Below are 15,797 nucleotides of genomic sequence, written 5' to 3' on the forward strand. Positions count from 1 at the left end.
GAAATGGAACAAAAGAACTGGGGATGAAACAGAAATGGAACAAAAGAACTGGGGCTGAAACAGAAATGGAACAAAAGAACTGAGGATGAAACAGAAATGGAACAAAAGAACTGAGGATGAAACAGAAATGGAACAAAAAAACTGGAGATGAAACAGAAATGGAACAAAAGAACTCGGGATGAAACAGAAATGGAACAAAAGAACTGGGGATGAAACAGAACTGGAATAAAAGATCTGGAGATGAAACAGAAATGGAGCAAAAGATCTGGAGATGAAACAGAAATGGAACAAAATAACCGGGGATGAAACAGAAATGGAACAAAATAACTGGAGATGCAAGAAATGGAACAAAATAATTGGGGATGAAACAGAAATGGAACAAAAGAACTGAGGAAGAAAAAGAAATGGAACAAAAGAACTGGGGATAAAACAGAAATGGAACAAAAGAACTGGGGATGAAACAGAAATGGAACAAAAGATCTGGAGATGAAACAGAAATGGAACAAAAGAACTGGGGATGAAACAGAAATGGAACAAAAGAACTGTGGATGAAACAGAAATGGAACAAAAGAACTGGAGATGAAACAGAAATTGAGCAAATGAAGTGGGGATTAAACAGAAATGGAGCAAAGGAACTGGAGATGAAACAGAAATGGAACAAAATAAGTGGGGATGAAGCAGAAATGGAGCAAAAGAACTGAGGATGAAACAGAAATGGAACAAAAGAACTGGGGATGAAACAGAAATGGAACAAAAGAACTGGGGATGAAACAGAAATGGAACAAAAGAACTGAGGATGAAACATAGATGGAACAAAAGAACTGGGGATGAAACAGAAATGGAACAAAAGAACTGGGGATGAAACAGAAATGGAACAAAAGAATTGGTGATGAAACAGGAATGGAACAAAAGAACTGGGGATGAAACAGAAATGGAACAAAAGAACTGGGGATGAAACAGAAATGGAACAAAAGAACTGGGGATGAAACAGAAATGGAACAAAAGAAATGTGGATGAAACAGAAATGGAACAAAAAAACTGGGGATGAAACAGAAATGGAACAAAAAAACTGGGGATGAAACAGAAATGGAACAAAAGAACTGGTGATGAAACAGAAATGGAACAAAAGAACTGGGGATGAAACAGAAATGGAACAAAAGAACTGGGGATGAAACAGAAATGGAGCAAAAAAACTGGGGATGAAACAGAAATGGAACAAAAAAACTGGGGATGAAACAGAAATGGAACAAAAAAACTGGGGATGAAACAGAAATGGAACAAAAGAACTGGTGATGAAACAGAAATGGAACAAAAGAACTGGTGATGAAACAGAAATGGAACAAAAGAACTGGGGATGAAACAGAAATGGAGCAAAATAACTGGTGATGAAACAGAAATGGAACAAAAAAACTGGGGATGAAACAGAAATGGAACAAAATAACTGGGGATGAAACAGAAATGGAACAAAATAACTGGAGATGAAACAGAAATGGAACAAAATAACTGGGGATGAAACAGAAATGGAACAAAAGAACTGGAGATGAAACAGAAATGGAACAAAATAACTGGGGATGAAACAGAAATGGAACAAAAGAACTGGGGATGAAACAGAAATGGAACAAAAGAACTGGGGATGAAACAGAAATAGAACAAAATAACTGGGGATGAAACAGAAATAGAACAAAAGAACTGGGGATGAAACAGAAATGGAACAAAAAAACTGGGGATGAAACAGAAATGGAACAAAAGAAGTGGAGATGAAACACAAATGGAACAAAAGAAGTGGAGATGAAACACAAATGGAACAAAATAACTGGGGATGAAACAGAAATGGAACAAAAGAACTGGTGATTAAACAGAAATGGAACAAAAGAAGTGGAGATGAAACACAAATGGAACAAAAGAAGTGGAGATGAAACACAAATGGAACAAAATAACTGGGGATGAAACAGAAATGGAACAAAAGAACTGGGGATGAAACAGAAATGGAACAAAAGAACTGAGGATGAAACAGAAATGGAACAAAAGAACTGGGGATGAAACAGAAATGGAACAAAAGAACTGGGGATGAAACAGAAATGGAAAAAAAGAACTGAGGATGAAACAGAAATGGAACAAAAGAACTGAGGATGAAACAGAAATGGAACAAAAGAACTGAGGATGAAACAGAAATGGAACAAAAGAACTGAGGATGAAACAGAAATGGAACAAAAGAACTGGGGATGAAACAGAAATGGAACAAAAGAACTGGGGATGAAACAGAAATGGAAAAAAAGAACTGGGGATGAAACAGAAATGGAACAAAAGAACTGAGGATGAAACAGAAATGGAACAAAAGAACTGGGGATGAAACAGAAATGGAACAAAAGAACTGGGGATGAAACAGAAATGGAACAAAAGAACTGAGGATGAAACAGAAATGGAACAAAAGAACTGGGGATGAAACAGAAATGGAACAAATGAACTGAGGATGAAACATAAATGGAACAAAAGAACTGGGGATGAAACAGAAATGGAACAAAAGAACTGGGGATGAAACAGAAATGGAACAAAAGAACTGGGGATGAAACAGAAATGGAACAAAAGAACTGAGGATGAAACAGAAATGGAACAAAAGAACTGAGGATGAAACAGAAATGGAACAAAAGAACTTGGGATGAAACAGAAATGGAACAAAAGAACTGGGGATGAAACAGAAATGGAACAAAAGAACTGGGGATGAAACAGAAATGGAACAAAAGAACTGAGGATGAAACAGAAATGGAACAAAAGAATTGGGGATGAAACAGAAATGGAACAAAAGAACTGGGGATGGAACAGAAATGGAACAAAAGAACTGGGGATGAAACAGAAATGGAACAAAAGAACTGGGGATGGAACAGAAATGGAACAAAAGAACTGGGGATGAAACAGAAATGGAACAAAAGAACTGAGGATGAAACAGAAATGGAACAAAAGAACTGGGGATGAAACAGAAATGGAACAAAAGAACTGGTGATTAAACAGAAATGGAACAAAAAAACTGGGGATGAAACAGAAATGGAACAAAAGAACTGGTGATTAAACAGAAATGGAACAAAAGAAGTGGAGATGAAACACAAATGGAACAAAAGAAGTGGAGATGAAACACAAATGGAACAAAATAACTGGGGATGAAACAGAAATGGAACAAAAGAACTGGTGATTAAACAGAAATGGAACAAAAGAAGTGGAGATGAAACACAAATGGAACAAAAGAAGTGGAGATGAAACACAAATGGAACAAAAGAAGTGGAGACGAAACACAAATGGAACAAAATAACTGGGGATGAAACAGAAATGGAACAAAAGAACTGGAGATGAAACAGAAATGGAACAAAATAACTGAGGATGAAACAGAAATGGAACAAAAGAACTGGGGATGAAACAGAAATGGAACAAAAGAACTGGTGATGAAACAGAAATGGAACAAAAGATCTGAGGATGAAACAGAAATGGAACAAAAGAACTGAGGATGAAACAGAAATGGAACAAAAGAACTGAGGAAGAAACAGAAATTGAACAAAAGAACTGGGGATAAAACAGAAATGGAACAAAAGAACTGGGGATGAAACAGAAATGGAACAAAAGATCTGGAGATGAAACAGAAATGGAACAAAAGAACTGGGGATGTAACAGAAATGGAACAAAAGATCTGGAGCTGAAACAGAAATGGAACAAAAGAACTGTGGATGAAACAGAAATGGAACAAAAGAACTGGTGATGAAACAGAAATGGAACAAAAGAACTGGGGATGAAACAGAAATGGAACAAAAGAACTGGGGATGAAACAGAAATGTAACAAAAGAACTGAGGATGAAACAGAAATGGAACAAAAGAACTGGGGATGAAACAGAAATGGAACAAAAGAACTGAGGAAGAAACAGAAATGGAACAAAAGAACTGGGGATAAAACAGAAATGGAACAAAAGAACTGGGGATGAAACAGAAATGGAACAAAAGATCTGGAGATGAAACAGAAATGGAACAAAAGAAGTGGGGATGAAACAGAAATGGAACAAAAGATCTGGAGCTGAAACAGAAATGGAACAAAAGAACTGTGGATGAAACAAAAATGGAACAAAAGAACTGGAGATGAAACAGAAATTGAGCAAATGAAGTGGGGATTAAACAGAAATGGAGCAAAGGAACTGGAGATGAAACAGAAATGGAACAAAATAAGTGGGGATGAAGCAGAAATGGAGCAAAAGAACTGAGGATGAAACAGAAATGGAACAAAAGAACTGGGGATGAAACAGAAATGGAACAAAAGAACTGGGGATGAAACAGAAATGGAACAAAAGAACTGAGGATGAAACATAAATGGAACAAAAGAACTGGGGATGAAACAGAAATGGAACAAAAGAACTGGGGATGAAACAGAAATGGAACACAAGAACTGGGGATGAAACAGAAATGGAACAAAAGAACTGAGGATGAAACAGAAATGGAACAAAAGAACTGGGGATGAAACAGAAATGGAACAAAAGAACTGAGGATGAAACAGAAATGGAACAAAAGAACTTGGGATGAAACAGAAATGGAACAAAAGAACTGAGGATGAAACAGAAATGGAACAAAAGAACTGGGGATGAAACAGAAATGGAACAAAAGAACTGAGGATGAAACAGAAATGGAACAAAAGAACTGGGAATGAAACAGAAATGGAACAAAAGAACTGAGGATGAAACAGAAATGGAACAAAAGAACTGGGGATGAAACAGAAATGGAACAAAAGAACTGGGGATGAAACAGAAATGGAACAAAAGAACTGAGGATGAAACAGAAATGGAACAAAAGAACTTGGGATGAAACAGAAATGGAACAAAAGAACTGGGGATGAAACAGAAATGGAACAAAAGAACTGGGGATGAAACAGAAATGGAACAAAAGAACTGGGGATGAAACAGAAATGGAACAAAAGAACTGGGGATGAAACAGAAATGGAACAAAAGAACTGGGGATGAAACAGAAATGGAACAAAAGAACTGAGGATGAAACAGAAATGGAACAAAAGAACTTGGGATGAAACAGAAATGGAACAAAAGAACTGGGGATGAAACAGAAATGGAACAAAAGAACTGGGGCTGAAACAGAAATGGAACAAAAGAACTGAGGATGAAACAGAAATGGAACAAAAGAACTGAGGATGAAACAGAAATGGAACAAAAAAACTGGAGATGAAACAGAAATGGAACAAAAGAACTCGGGATGAAACAGAAATGGAACAAAAGAACTGGGGATGAAACAGAACTGGAATAAAAGATCTGGAGATGAAACAGAAATGGAGCAAAAGATCTGGAGATGAAACAGAAATGGAACAAAATAACCGGGGATGAAACAGAAATGGAACAAAATAACTGGAGATGCAAGAAATGGAACAAAATAATTGGGGATGAAACAGAAATGGAACAAAAGAACTGAGGAAGAAAAAGAAATGGAACAAAAGAACTGGGGATAAAACAGAAATGGAACAAAAGAACTGGGGATGAAACAGAAATGGAACAAAAGATCTGGAGATGAAACAGAAATGGAACAAAAGAACTGGGGATGAAACAGAAATGGAACAAAAGAACTGTGGATGAAACAGAAATGGAACAAAAGAACTGGAGATGAAACAGAAATTGAGCAAATGAAGTGGGGATTAAACAGAAATGGAGCAAAGGAACTGGAGATGAAACAGAAATGGAACAAAATAAGTGGGGATGAAGCAGAAATGGAGCAAAAGAACTGAGGATGAAACAGAAATGGAACAAAAGAACTGGGGATGAAACAGAAATGGAACAAAAGAACTGGGGATGAAACAGAAATGGAACAAAAGAACTGAGGATGAAACATAGATGGAACAAAAGAACTGGGGATGAAACAGAAATGGAACAAAAGAACTGGGGATGAAACAGAAATGGAACAAAAGAATTGGTGATGAAACAGGAATGGAACAAAAGAACTGGGGATGAAACAGAAATGGAACAAAAGAACTGGGGATGAAACAGAAATGGAACAAAAGAACTGGGGATGAAACAGAAATGGAACAAAAGAAATGTGGATGAAACAGAAATGGAACAAAAAAACTGGGGATGAAACAGAAATGGAACAAAAAAACTGGGGATGAAACAGAAATGGAACAAAAGAACTGGTGATGAAACAGAAATGGAACAAAAGAACTGGGGATGAAACAGAAATGGAACAAAAGAACTGGGGATGAAACAGAAATGGAGCAAAAAAACTGGGGATGAAACAGAAATGGAACAAAAAAACTGGGGATGAAACAGAAATGGAACAAAAAAACTGGGGATGAAACAGAAATGGAACAAAAGAACTGGTGATGAAACAGAAATGGAACAAAAGAACTGGTGATGAAACAGAAATGGAACAAAAGAACTGGGGATGAAACAGAAATGGAGCAAAATAACTGGTGATGAAACAGAAATGGAACAAAAAAACTGGGGATGAAACAGAAATGGAACAAAATAACTGGGGATGAAACAGAAATGGAACAAAATAACTGGAGATGAAACAGAAATGGAACAAAATAACTGGGGATGAAACAGAAATGGAACAAAAGAACTGGAGATGAAACAGAAATGGAACAAAATAACTGGGGATGAAACAGAAATGGAACAAAAGAACTGGGGATGAAACAGAAATGGAACAAAAGAACTGGGGATGAAACAGAAATAGAACAAAATAACTGGGGATGAAACAGAAATAGAACAAAAGAACTGGGGATGAAACAGAAATGGAACAAAAAAACTGGGGATGAAACAGAAATGGAACAAAAGAAGTGGAGATGAAACACAAATGGAACAAAAGAAGTGGAGATGAAACACAAATGGAACAAAATAACTGGGGATGAAACAGAAATGGAACAAAAGAACTGGTGATTAAACAGAAATGGAACAAAAGAAGTGGAGATGAAACACAAATGGAACAAAAGAAGTGGAGATGAAACACAAATGGAACAAAATAACTGGGGATGAAACAGAAATGGAACAAAAGAACTGGGGATGAAACAGAAATGGAACAAAAGAACTGAGGATGAAACAGAAATGGAACAAAAGAACTGGGGATGAAACAGAAATGGAACAAAAGAACTGGGGATGAAACAGAAATGGAAAAAAAGAACTGAGGATGAAACAGAAATGGAACAAAAGAACTGAGGATGAAACAGAAATGGAACAAAAGAACTGAGGATGAAACAGAAATGGAACAAAAGAACTGAGGATGAAACAGAAATGGAACAAAAGAACTGGGGATGAAACAGAAATGGAACAAAAGAACTGGGGATGAAACAGAAATGGAAAAAAAGAACTGGGGATGAAACAGAAATGGAACAAAAGAACTGAGGATGAAACAGAAATGGAACAAAAGAACTGGGGATGAAACAGAAATGGAACAAAAGAACTGGGGATGAAACAGAAATGGAACAAAAGAACTGAGGATGAAACAGAAATGGAACAAAAGAACTGGGGATGAAACAGAAATGGAACAAATGAACTGAGGATGAAACATAAATGGAACAAAAGAACTGGGGATGAAACAGAAATGGAACAAAAGAACTGGGGATGAAACAGAAATGGAACAAAAGAACTGGGGATGAAACAGAAATGGAACAAAAGAACTGAGGATGAAACAGAAATGGAACAAAAGAACTGAGGATGAAACAGAAATGGAACAAAAGAACTTGGGATGAAACAGAAATGGAACAAAAGAACTGGGGATGAAACAGAAATGGAACAAAAGAACTGGGGATGAAACAGAAATGGAACAAAAGAACTGAGGATGAAACAGAAATGGAACAAAAGAATTGGGGATGAAACAGAAATGGAACAAAAGAACTGGGGATGGAACAGAAATGGAACAAAAGAACTGGGGATGAAACAGAAATGGAACAAAAGAACTGGGGATGGAACAGAAATGGAACAAAAGAACTGGGGATGAAACAGAAATGGAACAAAAGAACTGAGGATGAAACAGAAATGGAACAAAAGAACTGGGGATGAAACAGAAATGGAACAAAAGAACTGGTGATTAAACAGAAATGGAACAAAAAAACTGGGGATGAAACAGAAATGGAACAAAAGAACTGGTGATTAAACAGAAATGGAACAAAAGAAGTGGAGATGAAACACAAATGGAACAAAAGAAGTGGAGATGAAACACAAATGGAACAAAATAACTGGGGATGAAACAGAAATGGAACAAAAGAACTGGTGATTAAACAGAAATGGAACAAAAGAAGTGGAGATGAAACACAAATGGAACAAAAGAAGTGGAGATGAAACACAAATGGAACAAAAGAAGTGGAGACGAAACACAAATGGAACAAAATAACTGGGGATGAAACAGAAATGGAACAAAAGAACTGGAGATGAAACAGAAATGGAACAAAATAACTGGTGATTAAACAGAAATGGAACAAAAGAAGTGGAGATGAAACACAAATGGAACAAAAGAAGTGGAGGTGAAACACAAATGGAACAAAATAACTGGGGATGAAACAGAAATGGAACAAAAGAACTGGGGATGAAACAGAAATGGAACAAAAGAAGTGGAGATGAAACACAAATGGAACAAAATAACTGGGGATGAAACAGAAATGGAACAAAAGAACTGGTGATGAAACAGAAATGGAACAAAAAAACTGAGGATGAAACAGAAATGGAACAAAAGAACTGGGGATGAAACAGAAATGGAACAAAAGAACTGGGGATGAAACAGAAATAGAACAAAAGAACTGGGGATGAAACAGAAATGGAACAAAAGAACTGAGGATGAAACAGAAATGGAACAAAAGAACTGGGGATGAAACAGAAATGGAACAAAAGAACTGGGGATGAAATAGAAATAGAACAAAAGAACTGGGGATGAAACAGAAATGGAACAAAAGAACTGAGGATGAAACAGAAATGGAACAAAAGAACTGGGGATGAAACAGAAATGGAACAAAAGAACTGAGGATGAAACAGAAATGGAACAAAAGAACTGGGGATGAAACAGAAATGGAACAAAAGAACTGGGGATGAAACAGAAATGGAACAAAAGAACTGGGGATGAAACAGAAATGGAAAAAAAGAACTGGGGATGAAACAGAAATGGAACAAAAGAACTGAGGATGAAACAGAAATGGACCAAAGAACTGGGGATGAAACAGAAATGGAACAAAAGAACTGGGGATGAAACAGAAATGGAACAAAAGAACTGAGGATGAAACAGAAATGGAACAAAAGAACTGGGGATGAAACAGAAATGGAACAAATGAACTGAGGATGAAACATAAATGGAACAAAAGAACTGGGGATGAAACAGAAATGGAACAAAAGAACTGGGGATGAAACAGAAATGGAACAAAAGAACTGGGGATGAAACAGAAATGGAACAAAAGAACTGAGGATGAAACAGAAATGGAACAAAAGAACTTGGGATGAAACAGAAATGGAACAAAAGAACTGGGGATGAAACAGAAATGGAACAAAAGAACTGGGGATGAAACAGAAATGGAACAAAAGAACTGAGGATGAAACAGAAATGGAACAAAAGAATTGGGGATGAAACAGAAATGGAACAAAAGAACTGGGGATGGAACAGAAATGGAACAAAAGAACTGGGGATGAAACAGAAATGGAACAAAAGAACTGGGGATGGAACAGAAATGGAACAAAAGAACTGGGGATGAAACAGAAATGGAACAAAAGAACTGAGGATGAAACAGAAATGGAACAAAAGAACTGGGGATGAAACAGAAATGGAACAAAATAACCGGGGATGAAACAGAAATGGAACAAAATAACTGGAGATGCAAGAAATGGAACAAAATAATTGGGGATGAAACAGGAATGGAACAAAAAAAAATTGGGGATGACACAGAAATGGAACAAAATAACTGGGGATGAAACAGAACTGGAACAAAATAAGTGGGGATGAAACAGAAAAGGCACAAAAGAACTGGGGATGAAACAGAAATGGAATAAAAGAACTGGGGATGAAACAGAAATGGAACAAAAGAACTGAGGATGAAACAGAAATGGAACAAAAGAACTGGGGATGAAACAGAAATGGAACAAAAGAACTGAGGATGAAACAGAAATGGAACAAAAGAACTGGGGATGAAACAGAAATGGAACAAAAGAACTGGTGATGAAAAAGAAATGGAACAAAAGAACTGGTTATGAAACAGAAATGGCACAAAAGAACTGGGGATGAAACAGAAATGGAACAAAAGAACTGGGGATGAAACAGAAATGGAACAAAAGAACTGAGGATGAAACAGAAATGGAACAAAAGAACTGGGGATGAAACAGAAATGGAACAAAAGAACTGGTGATGAAACAGAAATGGAACAAAAGATCTGAGGATGAAACAGAAATGGAACAAAAGAACTGAGGATGAAACAGAAATGGAACAAAAGAACTGAGGAAGAAACAGAAATTGAACAAAAGAACTGGGGATAAAACAGAAATGGAACAAAAGAACTGGGGATGAAACAGAAATGGAACAAAAGATCTGGAGATGAAACAGAAATGGAACAAAAGAACTGGGGATGTAACAGAAATGGAACAAAAGATCTGGAGCTGAAACAGAAATGGAACAAAAGAACTGTGGATGAAACAGAAATGGAACAAAAGAACTGGTGATGAAACAGAAATGGAACAAAAGAACTGGGGATGAAACAGAAATGGAACAAAAGAACTGGGGATGAAACAGAAATGTAACAAAAGAACTGAGGATGAAACAGAAATGGAACAAAAGAACTGGGGATGAAACAGAAATGGAACAAAAGAACTGAGGAAGAAACAGAAATGGAACAAAAGAACTGGGGATAAAACAGAAATGGAACAAAAGAACTGGGGATGAAACAGAAATGGAACAAAAGATCTGGAGATGAAACAGAAATGGAACAAAAGAAGTGGGGATGAAACAGAAATGGAACAAAAGATCTGGAGCTGAAACAGAAATGGAACAAAAGAACTGTGGATGAAACAAAAATGGAACAAAAGAACTGGAGATGAAACAGAAATTGAGCAAATGAAGTGGGGATTAAACAGAAATGGAGCAAAGGAACTGGAGATGAAACAGAAATGGAACAAAATAAGTGGGGATGAAGCAGAAATGGAGCAAAAGAACTGAGGATGAAACAGAAATGGAACAAAAGAACTGGGGATGAAACAGAAATGGAACAAAAGAACTGGGGATGAAACAGAAATGGAACAAAAGAACTGAGGATGAAACATAAATGGAACAAAAGAACTGGGGATGAAACAGAAATGGAACAAAAGAACTGGGGATGAAACAGAAATGGAACACAAGAACTGGGGATGAAACAGAAATGGAACAAAAGAACTGAGGATGAAACAGAAATGGAACAAAAGAACTGGGGATGAAACAGAAATGGAACAAAAGAACTGAGGATGAAACAGAAATGGAACAAAAGAACTTGGGATGAAACAGAAATGGAACAAAAGAACTGGGGATGAAACAGAAATGGAACAAAAGAACTGAGGATGAAACAGAAATGGAACAAAAGAACTGGGAATGAAACAGAAATGGAACAAAAGAACTGAGGATGAAACAGAAATGGAACAAAAGAACTGGGGATGAAACAGAAATGGAACAAAAGAACTGGGGATGAAACAGAAATGGAACAAAAGAACTGAGGATGAAACAGAAATGGAACAAAAGAACTTGGGATGAAACAGAAATGGAACAAAAGAACTGGGGATGAAACAGAAATGGAACAAAAGAACTGGGGATGAAACAGAAATGGAACAAAAGAACTGGGGATGAAACAGAAATGGAACAAAAGAACTGGGGATGAAACAGAAATGGAACAAAAGAACTGGGGATGAAACAGAAATGGAACAAAAGAACTGAGGATGAAACAGAAATGGAACAAAAGAACTTGGGATGAAACAGAAATGGAACAAAAGAACTGGGGATGAAACAGAAATGGAACAAAAGAACTGGGGCTGAAACAGAAATGGAACAAAAGAACTGAGGATGAAACAGAAATGGAACAAAAGAACTGAGGATGAAACAGAAATGGAACAAAAAAACTGGAGATGAAAGAGAAATGGAACAAAAGAACTCGGGATGAAACAGAAATGGAACAAAAGAACTGGGGATGAAACAGAACTGGAATAAAAGATCTGGAGATGAAACAGAAATGGAGCAAAAGATCTGGAGATGAAACAGAAATGGAACAAAATAACCGGGGATGAAACAGAAATGGAACAAAATAACTGGAGATGCAAGAAATGGAACAAAATAATTGGGGATGAAACAGAAATGGAACAAAAGAACTGAGGAAGAAACAGAAATGGAACAAAAGAACTGGGGATAAAACAGAAATGGAACAAAAGAACTGGGGATGAAACAGAAATGGAACAAAAGATCTGGAGATGAAACAGAAATGGAACAAAAGAACTGGGGATGAAACAGAAATGGAACAAAAGAACTGTGGATGAAACAGAAATGGAACAAAAGAACTGGAGATGAAACAGAAATTGAGCAAATGAAGTGGGGATTAAACAGAAATGGAGCAAAGGAACTGGAGATGAAACAGAAATGGAACAAAATAAGTGGGGATGAAGCAGAAATGGAGCAAAAGAACTGAGGATGAAACAGAAATGGAACAAAAGAACTGGGGATGAAACAGAAATGGAACAAAAGAACTGGGGATGAAACAGAAATGGAACAAAAGAACTGAGGATGAAACATAGATGGAACAAAAGAACTGGGGATGAAACAGAAATGGAACAAAAGAACTGGGGATGAAACAGAAATGGAACAAAAGAACTGAGGATGAAACAGAAATGGAACAAAAGAACTTGGGATGAAACAGAAATGGAACAAAAGAACTGGGGATGAAACAGAAATGGAACAAAAGAACTGGGGATGAAACAGAAATGTAACAAAAGAACTGGGGCTGAAACAGAAATGGAACAAAAGAACTTGGGATGAAACAGAAATGGAACAAAAAAACTGGAGATGAAACAGAAATGGAACAAAAGAACTGGGGATGAAACAGAACTGGAATAAAAGATCTGGAGATGAAACAGAAATGGAGCAAAAGATCTGGAGATGAAACAGAAATGTAACAAAATAACTGGAGATGAAACAGGAATGGAACAAAAAAAAAATTGGGGATGACACAAAAATGGAACAAAAGAACTGGGGATGAAACAGAACTGGAACAAAATAAGTGGGGATGAAACATAAATGGAGCAAATGAAATGGGGATGAAACAGAAATGGAACAAAAGAACTGGGGATGAAAAAGAAATGGAACAAAAGAACTTGTGATGAAACAGAAATGGAACAAAAGAACTTAGGATGAAACAGAAATGGAACAAAAGAACTGGGGATGAAACAGAAACGGAACAAAAGAACTAGGGATGAAACAGAAATGGAACAAAAGAACTGAGGATGAAACAGAAATGGAACAAAAGAACTGGGGATGAAACAGAAATGGAACAAAAGAACTTGGGATGAAACAGAAATGGAACAAAAGAACTGGGGATGAAACAGAAATGGAACAAAAGAACTGGGGATGAAACAGAAATGGAACAAAAGAACTGAGGATGAAACAGAAATGGAACAAAAGAACTGGGGATGAAACAGAAATGGAACAAAAGAACTTGGGATGAAACAGAAATGGAACAAAAGAACTGAGGATGAAACAGAAATGGAACAAAAGAACTGAGGATGAAACAGAAATGGAACAAAAGAACTGGGGATGAAACAGAAATGGAACAAAAGAACTGAGGAAGAAACAGAAATGGAACAAAAGAACTGGCGATAAAACAGAAATGGAACAAAAGATCTGGAGATGAAACAGAAATGGAACAAAAGAACTGAGGATGAAACAGAAATGGAACAAAAGAACTGGTGAGGAAACAGAAATGGAACAAAAGAACTGAGGATGAAACAGAAATGGAACAAAAGAACTGAGGAAGAAACAGAAATGGAACAAAAGAACTTGGGATGAAACAGAAATGGAACAAAAGATCTGGAGATGAAACAGAAATGGAACAAAAGAACTGGGGATGAAACAGAAATGGAACAAAATAACTGGAGATGCAAGAAATGGAACAAAATAATTGGGGATGAAACAGGAATGGAACAAAAAAAAAATTGGGGATGACACAGAAATGGAACAAAAGAACTGGGGATGAAACAGAACTGGAACAAAATAAGTGGGGATGAAACATAAATGGAGCAAATGAAATGGGGATGAAACAGAAATGGAGCAAAGGAACTGGAGATGAAACAGAAATTGAGCAAATGAAGTGGGGATTAAACAGAAATTGAGCAAATGAAGTGGGGATGAAACAGAAATTGAGCAAATGAAGTGGGGATTAAACAGAAATGGAGCAAAGGAACTGGGGATGAAACAGAAATGGAACAAAATAAGTGGGGATGAAGCAGAAATGGAGCAAATGAAGTGGGGATGAAACAAAAATGGAGCAAAGGAACTGGGGATGAAACAGAAATGGAACAAAAGAACTGAGGATGAAACAGAAATGGAACAAAAGAACTGGGGATAAAACAGAAATGGAACAAAAGATCTGGAGATGAAACAGAAATGGAACAAAAGAACTGAGGATGAAACAGAAATGGAACAAAAGAACTGGTGAGGAAACAGAAATGGAACAAAAGAACTGAGGATGAAACAGAAATGGAACAAAAGAACTGAGGAAGAAACAGAAATGGAACAAAAGAACTGGGGATAAAACAGAAATGGAACAAAAGATCTGGAGATGAAACAGAAATGGAACAAAAGAACTAGGGATGAAACAGAAATGGAACAAAATAACTGGAGATGAAACAGAAATGGAGCAAATGAAGTGGGGATGAAACAGAAATTGAGCAAATGAAGTGGGGATTAAACAGAAATGGAGCAAAGGAACTGGGGATGAAACAGAAATGGAACAAAATAAGTGGAGATGAAACAGAAATTGAGCAAATGAAGTGGGGATTAAACAGAAATGGAGCAAAGGAACTGGGGATGAAACAGAAATGGAACAAAATAAGTGGGGATGAAGCAGAAATGGAGCAAATGAAGTGGGGATGAAACAAAAATGGAGCAAAGGAACTGGAGATGAAACAGAAATTCAGCAAATGAAGTGGGGATTAAACAGAAATGGAGCAAAGGAACTGGAGATGAAACAGAAATTCAGCAAATGAAGTGGGGATTAAACAGAAATGGAGCAAAAGAACTGGGGATTAAACAGAAATTGAGCAAATGAAGTGGGGATGAAACAGAAATTGAGCAAATGAAGTGGGGATTAAACAGAAATGGAGCAAAGGAACTGGGGATGAAACAGAAATGGAACAAAATAAGTGGAGATGAAACAGAAATTGAGCAAATGAAGTGGGGATTAAACAGAAATGGAGCAAAGGAACTGGGGATGAAACAGAAATGGAACAAAATAAGTGGGGATGAAGCAGAAATGGAGCAAATGAAGTGGGGATGAAACAAAAATGGAGCAAAGGAACTGGAGATGAAACAGAAATTCAGCAAATGAAGTGGGGATTAAACAGAAATGGAGCAAAGGAACTGGAGATGAAACAGAAATGGAATAAAATAAGTGGGGATGTAGCAGAAATGGAGCAAATGAAGTGGGGATGAAACAAAAATGGAGCAAAGGAACTGGAGATGAAACAGAAATTGAGCAAATGAAGTGGGGATTAAACAAAAATGGAGCAAAGGAACTGGAGATGAAACAGAAATTGAGCAAATTAAGTGGGGATTAAACAGAAATGGAACAAAATAAGTGG

The sequence above is a fragment of the Myxine glutinosa genome, chromosome 2 (assembly GCF_964187855.1).
Source record: "Myxine glutinosa chromosome 2, kmMyxGlut1.1, whole genome shotgun sequence".
In the NCBI taxonomy this organism is placed as follows: Eukaryota; Metazoa; Chordata; class Myxini; order Myxiniformes; family Myxinidae; genus Myxine; species Myxine glutinosa.